We start from the raw sequence: 6,000 nt of genomic DNA, 5'->3' as shown, positions 1-6,000 counted from the left end.
AAATGTTTCGTTACAGTGAGACTGCCATATTATAGAAGACTGCAGAACTTTTCGCTGGCACACAACCGACCGCGGGAGATCTATGGTCGGTCAGAATTTAATTAAAAAACGAACGAAAAAATTGCACTTCCGTCTTTTTGACAATAATAATATTAATAACACCTACGTGTGCGTTGTGCCCGGCCGTTTGCGCGTATACCCATACATATATAAATTACGCCATTGTAGGGTAAACATTGGTATTTATGTTTTTCCGTGTAGCTACGCGGAGGGATGGGGCCGAAGGTTTATCCTTCGGTCGGTGGCTCGCTCTGCTCCGGCTGTTCGGCCGACCACCACGAGGTTATAGCCGGTGTTGCCCGAGGTCTGTGATCAGTTCCCGCGCTGCCGCAGACACCGAACGTTGCCGTCAATTCGAGCTCGTTTGTCGTATCCGCAAGTCGTGCGCACCGCGTGCCCGGCTGTTTCTGACGGGATAATTTACGCGAACTCATCAGTCGTCCCACGATTTACCGTGACCGCGCGACGGATGAACGAGACGTCATATCGCCTGAACAGTTTATTATTAACGATTTTCACGATACGGTTTTCCTCCGCCGATCTAATAATAATAAAGTTATCAGACATTGTTATCGCATAGATTAAATCGTCGTATCATTCGAATCGTTCGGCGATCGACGACGGTTCGTCGCGAAAATTGTCGCATCAAAGTGAGTAATCTCTAAAGAAACACCACCCCTATTCACCCCCCCCCCTTACCGGGGCTACCATCATTCCATAATCCGTAAATCCGATTATTTAAGACCAGCGTAAAACGTGTAACATCACGATGGTTATTGGTAACGTGTTATAAACTTTTCACGTTTCTTTATATACCTCGTAAACCACTACGTATAAGTCCAAAGTTAAATCAGTTAGGACATAACCTAACGTACTACTTGTCTAGTGAAATTCTATTATTTTACATTCGACTTTGAATTATTGTTACCTATAATTATTTAATTTAAAACGTATTTTTGAGGTAGGTAATTATTATATTAGCTTTTGAATTTTTTTTTTAAATTAAAGTTCGTGCTTATGATGTTTTATAATTTGTAAAATTTTTAAATTTTAGATATTTTTATTAATGAAATTACCTATTTATCATTTAATTGATATAATCATCTTTACAAAATTAAAAAGTTTTTATAATTTGAATATTTGAAATCCGTTTTTGTATTATTATTGTGTCTATACAATATTTTTGTTTAAGTAGGTGCAATTTAAATTTAATAATAATTAATTTTAATTTGTTTAAAATACAAATAAAAAAAAATTTTTTTTTCTAAATGTAATAAATTTTAATTTATGGTACTTACTATTTTTAAATATTTAATTAAGCTACCTATCACGTTTTATTTCTTTAAATCAATCATAGGTAAAACTAACCATTAAGTGTCTATCTACTTTTTTTCGGGCACGTAAAACCTACAATTATAATTGGTTTATAAATTATGTTAAAAAGTTATGTAGCTAATTTTAAAAAAAAGCTGTTTTAAGTTCTAACAAATTATACAAATGAGAATATTACATTTATATATTTTATATTTTGATACATATATTACATATATATTAATGACTAGATGCATGAATAAAAAAATTATATTTTTATACTATGTTAAAGTATAATAAAATATTTGTGCCTTTTAAATTTGAATGGTTATCAGTTCAATTTTGTAAGGAGGTATTTTAGTGATATTAAATATTTAAGTTTATAAAAGTATTATATTGACGTATTTGATCAATTTATAAATAATTGAACAAATTCTTATGCAAAATAACAAAATATTTTGAAATTTTACTTTGTGGAATTATATATTTTGATTGACCAAACGTTAAAAAAAATACAGAGTTGAACAAATTTATCATTGACCTCTGGGAAACATGAAACTTTTCGTATAGAGTTAAGTGCCAAAGTTCTACGATTTCCGCATAAACACATCATACGAACACATCATTTTATCTATAGATGTGTGGAGTGAGTAAACATATATTTGTTGTTGACAAGTATTTATTAACTTTGATTTATATTAAATTCAAAAAGTTTAAGATGATGTTTTTAGGGTATATGTTTAAAATCCATTTGTTTACCCCTCCCCCCAAAAAAACCATAAAAATAGATTCAAATAATAGTTTTAAAAGTTAAAACGTTTAAAAGTCAATATAAATATAGGTAAACAGACATAAATATATTGTAATATTGTAAATAATAATGAAAATATTTACCTTAATTATTATCATTTTTTAGTTTAATTTAAAATTTTGATTTCGATTGTTTGGCGAAAATCGCTTATACATATGTATAATTACAACAATTAGCGAATAGTAAAATATTATACACGATACACCCAAAAACATGTATATAATGTATCAATAAAATGACATAATTAAACAAATAAAGTGAATATCTTATTTAATAGCATATTGTTTACTTAGTATGCTGACAATATCAATCAAATCAAAATTGCAAACTCTAGTATCTACCCTGGCATATTTTACTAAATCTAAAAGTGCCGATGGGTATTTCCTATTTTTCTAGTAGTTCTAGCATTGATTAAGTATATTTAATAGGGTTATAGGGACTTAAATTATTGCACTATTACTTATATTACTTTAAACGAGAATACGTACATTTTTCAACAGTATTTTTTAGGGGGAGGAAAAATTTAAAAAAAACCTAACATCATATTGTAAAAATATTTTTAAATTGACGAAATCCGTTTTTAATGAATTATAAACGTAAGGCAATACGACTTTTCCTCTCTCATGTTATGTCTGCACATTTATCATTTAAAACATATAGATATTTATTTTGAAAAGTTTATCTGTACGTTTTAAAAATAGAATTACTATGTTAAATTATTTTGATAAAATTTATTGTTGATCGTGCTGATTCGGTAATTACGGTAAAAATATTTTTCTGAATTACATGTTCAATTCTCCTTTTAAGATAAAATTGATAGTTTATTATATCTTAACAATTTATAAAATATTTTAAATTAATAATTAATTTTTATGTTCTTAACTTAAATACAGTTAACATAATTACGTATCAATAAATCGTATTTAAATTATGTTTATGTATGGATTTTTAAATATTTTATTTTATTCTCCGTTATTACTGGTCATAGAAGTATTATTTAAAACTTTTTATATATTCTCTAGGGGAATTTGAAATGGGTTTGTCGATGAAAACTTCAAAATCTGTTTTCAGTGATAAAAATTACACTTTACGGAGACTTTGCTTAGCTTGACCGCAGGGATCAGCAAGTACGTTGTAGCCTTGTAACTTTTGATTTTTTAAAACTTGGAGTTTAGTTAAGTATACTAAATCCAAAATACTATTTATATATATATATTATTATAATAAGAATAACTATGTTTGTGCAACAAATGAAATAATTTACTGAATTTTAAGTATAAATCAATAATAATGTATTAACATTTCAAAAATATATAATAGTAAATAAATAAAATTTATTTAATAATTGGATTTATCGTTATTATACAATATTTGGATAATTTGAAATGTTAAATGTATAATAAACATTTATATTATAACATAGAGATAAAATTTGAATATATTATCAGTATTTATTATTTATATTACCATTTATAAACTAACTTAAATCAAATTAAGTGCTTAAGTCGTGGGATAACTGCTAATTATTTAATTGTAAAACAGATTAATAAACAATTTTATTTTTCAATTTCTTAGTAAAAAATAAAGTACTACTGATGAAATTTGATGCTTGTGTTTATTTATTATTAGAGTTGGTGTTTTATTTAAGGATAATTAATGTTGTCTATAAACTTGATAGTTGTTGGTGGTTGATTATTAGTAACGTAAAATAAGATCATAAAATATTAATTTGGAGCATTATTTTTATTACTTACCAAACAATAAAGTTTTAAATTTGTTTTTAATAACGACTCAAGCAAATAATAATAATAAAAAAATACCTAATTTAAGTTTAATTAGCTTGTATTATAAAAATAAATAATAAAATGCATACAAACATAATATACCTTTATTAATTTCTTGAAATCGAAAAGTTTTACATTTATTTAAAATATCTTTGATTAATTTGTTTTGCTAACTATATACATAATTTATTATTTACTTATCTAATATGATTATTTTCTGTTTATACACAATACTTTGAAAAATGTATATTTTTGTTTGTGTTTATAAATTAAAGATAAAGAAACAGATACTAATATTACAATAATTTCCCGGAGCACAACATAGTTTTTAAACTATTAAAAACGGTTGATTTGAATTTTTAAATATTTTTCTTATTTTAGTATTATTTTTATGCACTAAGTTTTAAAAAAATATTATGAAAATGCCATTACCAAATTGACATGATATAACTGCTCTTTGACATGAACTATTGAGTGGATCTAATTTTCCGTCAATTTGGAAAGTATCAATTTATCGGAAGGGCTCCTAATGCTCATTTCATATTGGGGTCTTATAGTTCACATACAAAAGGAGAACGCACACCCACGGTCGACTTATATTTGATCAGAATTTTTATTTCTCCAGAGACTACGTATATAACTCTCTCTTTCTCTCCCTTTTCTTTTACCCTTCCCTAATTTCTTTCTAGCCCCAGTGAATATCCACTGGGAAAAACACACGGCAATGGTTCTTCCATTAATTTGCCCTCGACATCTCTAGTATATATACACAGTAACGCCGCAAAATACTAGTAAAACTTTGATTACCAGCCCTAAAGTGTTTTTTTTCTTGTACCCGTTTCTTTTTCTCTTTACTTTCTGACAATAAGCATTCTGCAAGGCTTTATGGTATGGCTACAATGTTTCTAAGTTAATTAAAATTTTCATGCTGATAGTATACGTACAACTCATACCACATCATTTTAGCATTCCCTTATTAAAAGTTATTACTTATTACACTTATAAAATCTTAAATCCTTTTATACAAAACGTGATTTCTTTAATAATTTGAATTAATTATTGATTCTCTTATAATAATTGTTCTTAGAATACGATAAAATCAAAGGTGAACATTTTATGAATTTTTGATAGTGATAATATACATATTCCTCACCGTCAATAAGTAACTTTTAGTTTTAATTTTAAACTATACCTATTAATAAAGAAAATAATTGAATTTTTTTTACTATTTTTATTTTCAAAAAGGTGCAACTGTTACGATGTATTCAACACAGACAGTTTAGTCCTAACCTAACCTAGATATTTGATTAAAAAATTATTTTATTATTTTTTTTTTAAATTCAATTTTTCCGGATTAGATTCAGCATAAAATACTGATTATTGATATGTGGTATTTTTATTTACTTAAACAAGGTGTACCAGTTAATACCGTTAAATTTCGATGTCGGTAATAAAAAAAATAGTGGAACTGACATAAAAATTTGAAATACTATCAGCTCTTGTGTCTGTCACTTATTTTTTAAGAGAGCTTATATATATTTATGTTAGTGCTATAATCTATGGATGCATTAATATTATTATGTGATATTTTTGATTCAGTGGGGTAAATATTATGATATTTTTTTTTTGAATGCGTCATCAATAGACTACTCACCCAAAGTATACAGTTAAAAATTACAATACCCTAATGGTTGTATTATATACATAGTAAAGTAGGTTGTATAGTTTTATAACGACAGACGACATGTAATATTAGGGAAAAACTATTATACATTATTATATTAAATTTGATTCATGTAAAATTTTTATGTACTGATTTAAAATATTGAAAATCTAAACCGAAGTAATTATAATAATAATTATGTTCATAAATGTACGATTACTTTCATAGTTTTATATACTTATTTTAATTAAAACAAAAAATATATTTTTATTTAATCATAATATACATTATTAAAATGTTAAATAAATACCTATTTATTGTGTACCTACACTGTATAGTTTATTTAACCATAAATATTATATATTTTTATA

The 6,000-nt window shown here is 26.1% G+C and overlaps 1 protein-coding gene across 3 annotated transcripts in view; it reads left to right on the top strand.

Annotated features, from left to right (window-relative positions):
• Positions 1 to 358: 358 nt before the first annotated feature.
• LOC114121228 (connectin-like) overlaps positions 359 to 6,000 on the top strand; it is a 236,953-nt gene continuing 231,311 nt past the window's right edge. For 2 of the 3 annotated variants that reach the window (XM_050202231.1, XM_050202228.1), the window contains exon 1: positions 359 to 710. The gene's annotated coding sequence lies outside the window, so the exon portion shown is untranslated. Of the gene's footprint in view, positions 711 to 3,204; positions 3,310 to 6,000 lie in introns of all 3 variants that reach the window. The other variant, XM_050202230.1, reaches the window with a different exon arrangement.

The sequence above is a fragment of the Aphis gossypii genome, chromosome 2 (assembly GCF_020184175.1).
Source record: "Aphis gossypii isolate Hap1 chromosome 2, ASM2018417v2, whole genome shotgun sequence".
NCBI classification, from domain to species: domain Eukaryota; kingdom Metazoa; phylum Arthropoda; class Insecta; order Hemiptera; family Aphididae; genus Aphis; species Aphis gossypii.
This window is presented reverse-complemented; position numbering and strand designations above follow the sequence as displayed.